This window comes from Elephantulus edwardii, unplaced genomic scaffold, assembly GCF_000299155.1.
Source record: "Elephantulus edwardii isolate Elephantulus edwardi_28Jun2011 unplaced genomic scaffold, EleEdw1.0 scaffold00046, whole genome shotgun sequence".
NCBI lineage: Eukaryota > Metazoa > Chordata > Mammalia > Macroscelidea > Macroscelididae > Elephantulus > Elephantulus edwardii.
In genome coordinates this window covers 14,848,571-14,861,137 of record NW_006399796.1, presented here as the reverse complement: position 1 = coordinate 14,861,137, position 12,567 = coordinate 14,848,571, and the positions used below count along the sequence as shown (strand labels likewise).

Sequence of the window (12,567 nt, the reverse complement as noted above, 5' to 3'; positions counted from 1 at the left end):
GCAAATAAAGCACAGTGCTTTAGCAAACAGGCTGGCTGGCAGAATAAAATTCTTTTGGACAGAGGTTTAATGGCAAAATAGATGTGATTCTGGGTATTTATAAGCTGAGTGGGGTACAGTTTGGGTGAAAAGAAAGCCAAGATGCTGTGACAATAGAACTGTATCCTGGGTTGTTCTTGATCCTGTATAACCTGCCCCTTCTCTAAATACACATCACTATTTTGAGTTCGGTTGTGGCCAATGAAACCTATTATCAAACCTAGCAGAGCAGTAGAGTGCCTGGGGAGGGATGACTGGCGTTAGACTTGTTAAAAAGTCTAGAAAAGGAGGTATGTCTGACCTTTGTTCCTTAGGCATCAGCCTTGGGTTACTGAAGATGGTGATTTAGTTTCTCCTTAATTTCATAAAGCTGGAGGTGGTCAGATTCTGCAGTAACAACACATTTACAGAACTCATGTACAGAGAGCTCTGGTGGCTTTTTGCTAAGAAATCACGCTACCAACATAAACACATGCGGTTCGAATCCACCACTTACTTGTTCTTTGGGAGAAAAAAAAGGGCAATCTCTTCTCCTGTGATTCACAGCTGCTAAAAGCCTTTGGGAGGGTCAGCTATGGGTCAGTTCTGGCTCAACTGCAAAATAACTATTTTAAGAGAAACCCTGGTAGTGAAGACCATGCAATTTACATCTTTCAAAAACCTGCTGGAGAATTAGATATGAATAGTTTCTGACTCAAAAGCAATGACTGTCTCTTTGTAGCAGAATCCTGGTTGTCTCTGATGCGTCTTACAAATCAAGATATACAGGAGATGTAAATCAAGATGTAAAATGAGAACAAATAAATGGGAATAAAAAGGTATTTTCAAAATTAACTATATAACTTAATATAGAACATTGAAATTATTTTGTTATTATAGAAAAACTCAGACTGGCAGGCACCTTAGCATATTTTGCAAAAAAATCTTCTTTCAGTTTATGTAAGGATGATTTTTACTCTAAATGTCATTTTTATTAAAAGAAAAAAATTTACATTATAAACCTGAGGTTTCTGTGGATATGTATTTTCTCCCAACTAACTACATATGAAAAATACTGCTTTTGCTGATCAAATAACATGTTGTTGTTTATCATCACAACTCATAGCTGACCAGTGGGTTTTCAGAGGTAGTAAATCAGGGAAGGAAATTGTCCATTTGTCGCTTGAGGAGCAGCTGGTAGATTCAAAACTCATGCTTTAATTAGTCACATAGCAATATAATTAATATTAAAATTCTCAACACCTGCTCTTTAATAAAACTGCTATTGTAGAATAGTATTTTTACTATTGATGTTAGAGAATGGGCTAAAAGGATATTTTAATGAACAGAGATTAAAAAATAACTTTATAGTACTAGAATAATAAAGAAATTAATAAACTAATAATGTATCTAAAAGTAAAAATTTAATACTAATTTTCATACTATGATACAACTATATACATAAAATCTTAATAGTCATGTCACAGTAATCCTGAATGTATTTTTTTAAAACCACAAGATGGCAGCCTTTAACTGTAGTGTAGGAGTAAGGGAGCCAAATGTTTTTTGGAAGGAGTAGAGCAGGAAGCTATATAAATTACGATAAAATGCCAAATTCTAACAAGTGCTGTGTTCTAAAACTGAGGACAGTGTTGTTTATTGTCATGTGCAGTTAAGTCGCTTGAGAGTCATAGCGACACAATGTACAAGGGCTCTGAACCCTGCTCTATCCTGACCCAATCTTATTGTCTCTGACACTAACCCATTACCCCAGTCACTGAAGCACTCCATCTCATCAAGGCTCTTCCTCTCTTGCACTGTCCCTCCACCCTTCCAAGCATGACGTCCCTCTCCAAGGACTGGTCACTCCTTGTAACATGCCCACAGTATGCCACATGAAGCTTCAGAATCTTTGCCTCCAAGAGCAGCCTGGTTTCACCCTTTGCAGGACTCGTAGCAGTCCATGATACATTAAATACTCTTCTCCAGCACAACGGCATCAATTCTCCTACTATTATCCCTAGTCACTGTTCAGCTCTATGATGCATAGCAAGTGACTGCAAAAACCATGGCCTGTAATCAGGCACACTTTAGTCTCCAGACTGTCACCACTGCTCTGGTACTTTGGAGAGGTCTCTGACAGCAGACTTGCCCAATGCAATTTAGTCTTTTGATTTCCTGGCTGCTAGTACTAAGAGTATTGATTATGGAGTCAAACAAACTGAGGATGTTAACAATCTCAATCTCTTCATCATCTAGCATGATGCTGCCAATTGGCCTAGTGGTGAAAATCTTTGTCTTCTTGATGTAGAGCTTCAATCCATAGGTCCTTGACCTTTGGCAGTAAGTGCTTCAGGTCCTTCTCAGTTTCAGCAAGCAGGCTTGTGTCAGCTGCATTATGCAAACTGTTGATGAGTCTATCTCCAATACTGCTGCCACATTTCTACTTAAGAGCCCAGCCTCCCAGATGATCTGTTCTGCATACAGATTGAAAAGGTATGGAGATAGGACACATATCTGGTGAATACCTTTCCAGATTTTGAACCATGCAGTGTTTTCTTGCTCTGCTCTGACTTGACTGCCTCCTGGTCCAAGTATAGGTTTTGCATAAGATTCCCATGCTTCTAAGAATTAGCCACAGTTTGTTGTGATACACACAAATACCTTTGCATAGTCAATGAAACACAAATAAGACATTCCTCTGGTACTCTTTGTCTTCAACCAGGATCCATCTAACATTAGCTATAATATCCCTAGTACCATGGTCCCTTCTAAACCCAGCCTGTACTTCTGCTGTTCTCTACTGATGTGCTATTCCAGTCATTTTTAGATCATTTGGGACTAACTATACAGGAACAAAATGTATGCTTGTGAAAATGCCAATGTTTTTATCTCTTGAGAGAAAAGGACCTCTGGAGGCACAGTGAATACGCATCTTACTGGTAAATGAATGGTGTAGTTTGAATCCACTGGCAATGTGCTATTGTTAGGTGTCCTTGATTGTGTTTAACCCCATACACAACAGAACAAGACAATGTTTGTTGCTGTTCCATCCTCACAATCAATGCAGTTTGAATCTATTATTGCAGCCATTATACCAATCCCTTTCATTAAATGTAGTACTTTCAGTTCGGCCCTCTGCTTTACCAAGCATATCACTCGTACTGCAAGAACTTGTTCCTCTTGTTAACAAGAATAAGGAAACAATACTCAATATTTTCCAGACTATCAAAAAGAACAGCATCTGATTCAGGTCATGGTCTTTCCAATTACTTGCTAAGCATCTGAGAGTTGGACAATGAATAAGGCTGACGGAAGAAGAATTGATGCCTTTTAGCTATGGAACTGGAGAAGAGCACTGAACATCTTACAGACGGCCAAGAGAACAAACAGATCTTAGAGACGGCACAGCCAGAGAGCTCTTTAGAGGCAAGAATGATGAGGCTTTGCCTCACATATTTTGGACATGTTGCTAGATGGGACTACTCTTGAAGACAGACATAATGATGGGAAGGGTGGAAGGTTAGCTAAAGAGAGGAAGACCCTCAACCAGGTAGATTGACAATGTGACTGCTGCAATGGCCTCTTGTGTTTCATGAAGGGTGAGGATGGTGCAGGATAGAACAGGTTTCAGATCTTTTGTTCAGAGTCACTATGAGTCATATCTGACTCCACATCACCTAACAATAACAACCAAAAGAACAAGCAATTCTCTCTAGGCGAAGAGCAGCCTCTATGCTCCTTAAAAGGCAAGGATGATGAAATTCGGGCATGGTGCCAGAAGGTGTCAATCCTTACAACAGGATATAGTAGGAAAAACAGAGTCAATACAAGAAAGACCCTCAACACTGTGACAACAACAGTGGGCTTGAACGTGGTGGTAATTGTGTGGATGACACAACAGAGGAAAGTTCCCATTTGCTGTTCAGAGGATATGAGTGGTGGTGGACTCAACAGCACCTAAGAACCCTTGTTCACTTTTGGGCAGTAGCATGGTCCTGGCAAATTTTAAAAAGTAAAACTCATTGAAAATAGTAATATTTCATCCAAAACACTAACTCTGTCTGCTTTATTTCTGCATATGTGCTTATTATTTACTTACTAATGGCTGAATTTGAGAGTACATTCAGCTGAGCATTTGTTTGAGGTATGAGATAAAGTGAACCAAAAAATGTTTAGAAAGGTAATATATGTCAATATACCTAATTAATTAAAACTGACCTGTGAGTATTTGTCCTTCTACAGTGTGATTTCTATTTTACAGTAATTCTATATTTTTTACATAAATAGTCTAACTCTTTAAGCAGTTACAATTATTTTGAGCATGACGGCAATTGTGAGGATGGCACAGGACAAGGCAGGCTTCAGATCTGTTGTGTCACTGTGAATTGTAGTCAACTTGATAGCAACTAACAAGAGGCATGCACAATTAGACTGAAATGAGATGGTTTTCAGAAGGACCAAAAACTCCAACTGTAGCTAGGAAAAACAGTAGAGTCACAAAATGCAGCTAACATTTTACCTAATTTTTAAAAATTCACTGCCATTTGAGTTGGTTCCAACTGATATGACCCTCCAGAAGGTTCCCAGGGCTGTGAATTACAATAGGTGGAGACCGCCTTTCCTCTTCCTCAAGTTACTGTTGGATTCTAACCACAAAGAAAGAACAGCCTTCAGATTAGCAGTACAACTCACTATGCCCCAGGAACTCCCTTTATCCCAATTCTCCTCCCTTGAAAAACAAACTAAGTGAGCTTGAATTTTACCAATTTTATCAAATGACCAAGTCTAATCCAATATCCAACCACTAAAAATTAAGCAGCAGAAATTTACTTTCCTATTAACTATCCACAGTCGTTTTTGAAGTGTAACAGTGATATACTATGGTGATATTTTGCTAACAAAAGCTAGTACTATAACTGACTGGGTTACACTTCCACTGTAAGACCTGAATTACTCCTGACCACTAGATCATTGCTGCTTTAACCATCCAGGTTTAAAAAATTGTCACCTGTTCAATCTGGAGCTCTTTTTTTTTTTTTTTTTAAATTTTGTGTACGTGTACCGTCAAATCAGATCTGACTGGTACAGGAGGATATTGCGCCTCCTTCTCTGGCAGAGCGTCTGGTGGATTCGAACCGTGTTCCTCTGGGATTGCAGTTCAGTTTCTTGCCACTAGGCCACCAGAGCTCCCCCTCAATCTGGAGCTCTTAAGTTAAATACAGCCTTAATGGGCAGCAACTCTAAAGGGTTTTTTCCTATCCTTATTTTTAAATATACGTCGTTGTTAGGTGTCGTCGAGTATGACTCATAGTGACCCTATGGACAAAAGATCTGAACCCTGCTTCTACCCTGCGCCATCCTCACACTTCTTCACACACACGAGCCCACTGCGGGAGGCATTTTGTCAATGCACCTAGTTGACAGTCTTCCTTTCCTTCACTGACCCTCCACCCTTCCCAGCATAATGTCCTTCTCCAAGGAATACTCCCTCCTAGCAACATACCTAATGTATGTGAGGTGAAGCCTCATCATTGTTACCTCCAAAGAGCACTCCGGCTGAACCAGTTTGTTTTCCTGGCCACCCATGGGATGTTCAGTGCTCTCCTTCAAAAGCACAGCACAAAGGTGTCGGTTCTTCTGTCATCCTTACTCACTGTGCAGCTTTTAGATGCACAGCTGGTAATGGAAAAGACTGTGGCCTGAATCAGGCACATCTTAGTCCTCAAACTGACATCATTACTCCTCAATAATTTGGAGAGGTTTCCAAAGTAATGTAGATTTTTCCAATGCAATACATCTTCTTATTGCAGATTTCCCCAGTGCAAAGTATCTTCTTACTTCCTGACTGCTGGTACCAAGGGTGTTATTAATTGTGGATCCAATAAGGTGATGCTGTTGACAGTTTCAATCTCCTCTCTATGCATCATAATGCTGCCTATTGGTCCAGTGCTAAGAATCTTTATCCTTGATACTGAGCTGCAATCCAGACCAAAGGAAGCATTTCTGGATCTTCTACAAGTGCTTCAGGCCCTTTTCATTTTCAGCAAGTTAAGGTTGTATCTTCTGTGTAACACAAGTTCTAATGAATCTCTGAACAATCCTGATGACACACTCCTCTTCAGAGTCCAGCCTCTCAGATAATTTGTTCAGCATACAGATTGAGCTGGTATGGAGAGAAAATAAAGCCATGACCCACTCACTCCCTTCTCAATTTTAAGCCAATTTTTTAAGCTGAAAGAACGGAAAACAAATTTAAGCCTCATGTCACAATATTGAATGCCCCAGAAAGCATCAAAAGATGATGAATACACAGAGTCACTGTAAGGATTAACAATGAAAAATTTCAGTAAGTACCATCTGAACAGGAGCCAATATGAAGGAGGAAGTAGAAGCTGCATTGAAGGTATTGGCAAAAAATAAGGCCCAAGAATCGATGGGACACCAATTGACTTGTTTCAATTAACAGATGCACCCCAGGATAAGCTTACCATTTTATGGCAAGAAATTTGGAGAACAAATGTCTGGCCTCTGGCCAACAAATTGCGAAGTTGTTCGTTTCCATTCCAAAAGAATGTGGAAACTATCGAACAATATCATTAATAACACACGCAAGCAAAATAATGCTGAAGATCATTAAAAAACAGCTAGAACTGTACACAGATAGAGGAGTGCCAGAAGTTCAAGCAGGACTTAGAAGAGGCCGTGGTACCAGGATATCACTGATGTCAGATGGTTGGCAGAAAGTAAAAGAATGCCCAAAGGCATGTTGCGAGGAGGGACCAGTCCTTGGAAAAGCACATTATGCTCGGAAGGGAGGAAGGATACTGCAGGAGAGGAAGACGTTGGATGAGATGGATTGACACAGTAAACGGAGTAATGAGGGTAGATTTGTCAGAGACAGTGAGAATGGCCCAGGATAGAGCTATTGTGCATAGGATTACTATGTGCCATGGTAGGCTTGAATGCACATAACAACTTGTAAGTAATGAGGGTAGATTTGTCAGAGACAGTGAGAATGGCCCAGGATAGAGCTATTGTGCATAGGATTACTATGTGCCATGGTAGGCTTGAATGCACATAACAACTTGTATTTATTGCATCTGAACAAATTTATAACAAATGACTCTGTCTCATTTAATTTTTCCTGTAGTATATAAATCTAATTCAGAGAGTCAGTAAAAGTGAGGAAGACCTTCAAAAAGATTGAAGGACACAGTGACTGTAACAATGGACTCAAGTGTGTGAGGATGGCACAAGATAGGGCAAGGTTCAGATTTGTTGTTTACAGGTTCACTATAATTCTTAGTTATAGCTTCGTCAACTAGATGTCATGTAACAGCAACACTATGACCCATGCACGGGCCAGAATCTATGGCAGCCTGTTTTTGTCTATAAAATTTTATTGGAACATTATAAAGAAAAAAAGATCTAATTCATGTGAGCAACAACAATTAAGTGTAGCCCAAAAGGAGGAAATATCAAAGAGACTGAAATGTCAACATTTTTCCTAACAACAAAACTGCTATTTGCACTTTTTCCATTGTGTAGACAATTGATAAAATAAAACCAACAGTGAGTAAAATATTTGGCACACTAGTAGAAAACCAAGGTACTGGTACCACGCTGTATTCTTGACCATCATACATTTACCATAAATTAAAAAGCAAATAGCAATGTAAGCAAATAAACAGAACAAATGTCCTGTATGAAGCAGCAAAAATTCATTTTATTAAATATTTACCCTTGAATGTAGTGCTTAAATGTTTGTTTGATGAAGTCAGAGTATACATTTTCTACAGCTGTATGCCAAAGTAGGATGCTTGTCCAAAGGAAGAATGCTTGTGCAATGTTAGAGTTGTAAACCAAACCAAAGGCACATTATTTTTATCTGAAAGAACAACTCTATATAGGATTATTATTTCAAATTATATGTGTCATATCCGCAAACTAAGAATTTTTCAATCTCTCCAAAACAGACCCACTCCACATGGAGAGCCAGGTCAGTCAGGGCCAGCTGTTTGAGCTCTGCTCATCTTTTTAGAATACCCTAAGGTTCTTCTGAACAGCTGTCTAGTGGCAGCTGAACACCACTCAACACTAATGCAGTTATTCAAGCTGACTATCAAATAATGAAACTAGTTTGTTGGTCCCTCTTCATACCAGTGTTTAGAATCAATAGGCTCTTTATTATTGAGCCATGATTCAGACTTTAGAGGACAAATAACCTTTATTTTTAATTTAAAGCAGAGGTTATAAATATATTCAAACAAAAGCATTCTATCCTAAACCTAAATAATCTTATTTCACACCAGTATACTCAAACTGTGTATCAAATATATAGTTTGCATCAACATTCATAATTCAGTCTTAATACTACCTTCAAGTTACTTCTTCTATTCCAAAAGGAAAAGAGATACATAAAATTTCTATTAAGGAAAATTAATTTTTAAAAGGTGACTTCACACACAAAACCTCCAGTAGTAACTTGTTTTTCTTTTACCATTTCAATTAACAAGGGTTTATCTATGGCATATGCTAAAGCACAAAAATACTTTTACAATCTTCAAAATGAGCAAAAGGTAACTCCTATTAGCAATCAAATTCGGCAACTAAAAAAAAAAGATGACTAAAAAAAATAGATTACTCATAAAAATAAAATAAAAATTAAGAAAAATATTAAATAAGCCTGATGAGGACAACAGAACCATCTCTTTAAGTAAAAGAAACTGATTCTGATAAAAGAGCTGGACGTATACAATTACAGTTGTAATATAAAGTAGCTTATATACAAGACAATGACCCTTTGTAGTAAGTACATTCTAGTGTGGAAAGGCACAAAACAAACAAAATACGCCAAACAAAATACATCTGTGTTATAAAGACTGACACAACAGTGAAGGGGACCTGAAGCACCTGTTGCAGAAGATCAAGGAATGCCACCGTCAATATGAATTGTATCTCAGTGTCAAGAAAACAAAAGATTCTTATCACTGGACTGACAGGCAACATCATGATGGATAGAGAAGAAGAGACTGAAACGGTCTTGCTTTATCTTGCTTTAATTCACAATTAACACCCTTGTTACCAGCAGTCAGAAAATAGATGTATTGTACCAGGAAAGTCTGGAATTAGGGACCTCTCCAACTTATTGAGGAGTAATGATGTTAGTTTGAGGATTAAGTAAGGTACATCTTATTCAGGTCATGATCTTTCTGATTATTTGCTATGCATCTGAGAGCTGGACAATGAACAGAGATCACAGAAGAACTGATGCCTTTGAGTTGTAGTGCTGAAAAAGAGCACTGAACATCCCACAGACTGCCAAAAGAACAAACAGTATCTTTGAAGGCAAGGCTACACCTCATATACTTCAGGCATGTTGTTAGGAAGGGCTATTCCTTGGAGAGGGACATGATGCTGGGAAGGTTGGAGGGTCTGCAAAGGAGAGGAAGACCTTGGGCCAGATGGACTGACACAATGGGCTCTAGTGTGTCAGTAAGTGTGAGGGTAGGATGGGTTTCATACTCACTGTTTATAGGGTCACTGTGAGTCATACTCAACAGCACCTAACAACAACAATAACAATCTGTGCTTTCAAGAAAAACTTATTGGTGCACAAGGAGCCTGCCACGGGCAAGCTAAGAACTGAGCCTGCCTTAGCTCACTGTGCCCAGCCCACGAGCATCCCACACTCAACGCTAGTGTCCCTGCTTCTCTGCCTGCAAATAAATACACACCCACATAGAAAGAGAAAACTTTATCAAAGAAATGAAAAATAATCAGAATCAACAATACAGAAAGGGCAGAGAGGGGTATTAATTTTATAGTTTCGTTTAAAAAACACAAACAAAAACACCAGATTTTTTTTGCCTGTGGTTAACAGCAGCAGCCATTCCAGTCACCCAAGACAAGCACCTCTGAAATTTAGGTGTCATTCAGCAACACAAACACTAGTTACAGTTAACTTACTGCTTCTTTATGGATCATGTGTACCCAAACATATGGAAAATAACCTCCTACAAAATCAGTAATCACTGAACCAAAAATCTTCTTGGAGGAGCCTACACAACACTAGAACTATATGGATACCAGAGTAAGCAAAGTCAGATATATTCCTTTCCAATAAAGGAGTCAATCTCAAAAATTCTGGCAACAATAAAGGACATTGTGCTGAAAGTACACGTGATGAGACCGTCAGGTAAAATGGCAAGTTAACCAAACACTAGACTCCACTACTGTCCCTTTCAGAAACTCAAGTTTCCCTTGGAAAGGATCAGCTTTCTTGGAAAGGTGAAGGAAGGGACAGCGCAGGAGAGTAAAACTCTGGATGAGATAAACTGACGCAGTGATTTGGAGTAATGGTAGTAGATGTGTCAGACACACTGGACAGAGCAGGGTTCAGTACACAAGGTTGCTATGAGTTCCAAGCCACTTAGTGGCACATAAAAACAACAACAACAGTGTTCTCTTGCTCTGTTTGGACAACAGCTTCTTAGTCTAGGTTATGCAAGAGCAGAATTAAGTATTCTGGGATTCCCATTCTTCTCACCAGCCATATAGCCAAATGTCTCTGCATCATCAATAAATCACAAATAAACATTTTTTTGGTATTTTCTGCTTACAGCCAGATCCCTCTAACATCAGCAATGATATCCCAGATGCCACAACCTCTTTTAAACACAGCTTGACCTTCGGGCAGTTTCCTATCAATATACTGTTCTAGAAGGTTTTGGATGATCTTCAGCAATATTTTGCTTGCACGTGATTATTAATGGTACTGTTCAACCACATTGTATAGATCTCCTTTCTCGGAAATGGGAACATATGTAGATTTCTTATAGTCAGTTGGCCAAGGCAGCTGTCTTTCAAACTTCCTTCCATGCAGAGAATGGTAAACATGTCCAGTGTGCATCTATTTGAAACATGTCCATCTCTATCCCATCATTTCCTGGGACCTTATTTTTTGCCAGAGCCTTCAGCACCACTTGAACTTCTACCTTCCCATTGGCTCTTAATCATACGTTAGTTCCTGAAATATATTTCAGTATCAGCCCATTCCCTTTGATAGAATGACTCTGTGTAGTCAGTTCTTCCATTTTTTTTAATACTTCCTGGATCATGTACTATTTTCTCCATAGCATCTCCAATATTGCAAAGGTCTGAATTTGTTTTTCAGTTCTTTCAACTAGAGAAAAATCAACCGAATTCTCTTTTTATTCTCTGACTCCAGCTCTTTACACATTCTAATACTTTGCTTTGTCTTCTCAAGCTGCCCTCTGGAAACTTGTGTCCACCTCTTTTATTTTAGTATCTCTTCCTTTTATTTTGGCTAATCATGGTACCTGACTGTAGCTATGTTGTTGTTGTTGCGCTTGCGACTCACAGCGACCCTATGTACAACAGCCCTAAGCTCTACTCTGTCCTGAGCCAATCGCACTGTCCCTGACACTCCCATCCTGATTATCCCAGTCACTGAATCAATCCACCTCATAGAGGGCTTTCCCCTCCTGCGCTGTCCCTCCACCCTCCCAAGCATGATGTCCTTCTCCAAGGACAAGTCTCTCCTCACAACATGTAGACTGTAGCTATAGGTCAGTCATTTTTTTTTTAATTTCAGTGGCATAAAAGCTAAACAAAGACAGCATCTTCCCTGACCCTCTAGCCTTTCTAAAAATGTTTTCTAGGCATTTGTACTACCCAATGATCCCCATTTCTGTTTAAGTTAGTGTTTTGTAAACTGATGTATACACTTAAACAAACAAGAAATTAACTTAGAGCAAACAGGGACTATGAAAGGAAAAAGATGTGTTCTGAAAAAAATAAAAGCTAAGAAAAAGAAATAGAAACAGCATTCTTTGAAGAAACATAATAGAAATTAAAACATACTAGAAATTAAAATGATAGCCAAACTTAAAAGGTAAAATTGAAAATATCTCCCAGTGAAAATCAAAAAGTCAAAGCCACTACCATGGAGTTGGCATTGATTCATAGCTGATCCTCTTTCCAAAAGGTTTTCAGAGGTTATAAATTGCATAGGAGAATACTGCCCAACTTTCTCCCATGGAACCACTAATGAATTTTAGTCAGTAGTGAGGTGCCACCTTTGGGTAACAGCATATAAACAAAAAGGTCCAGTGAAGGTGTCTAATATTTGAACAGAAGTTTCAGAAGGGGAAAAATTATTAATAAAGAAATGGAAGAATATATTCAAGAATTGAAGGGCATTACTGTCCAGACTGGAACAACTAAAAATCAAACCACAGCCCACCAAATGGCCATTAAATAGATCCAAATCAAGGACAATCTTTGTGAAACTTCAGTACCAATCTAAAAAGAAGCATATAAGGGTATCCCTGCCTTTTCCCCCTAAGTCCTAAGTATTTCTGCAGCAACAATAAAAACTATAAAACTGTGGCACAAGCTATCAAATTTGTAAGGAAGACATACGTGCTCTATCTAGACAAACTAATCACCTTATACAATGCAGCAAGATTGAAAATGAGAAGGCTCCAAAATTCTTTAATAAGATAAAATAGAAGCTAATAT

At 38.7% G+C, this 12,567-nt stretch overlaps 1 protein-coding gene across 1 annotated transcript in view; it reads right to left on the bottom strand.

Annotated features, from left to right (window-relative positions):
• LMNB1 (lamin B1) overlaps nucleotides 1-12,567 on the bottom strand; it is an 82,106-nt gene that overhangs the window by 36,002 nt on the left and 33,537 nt on the right. The gene's annotated exons all lie outside the window — the stretch shown is intronic.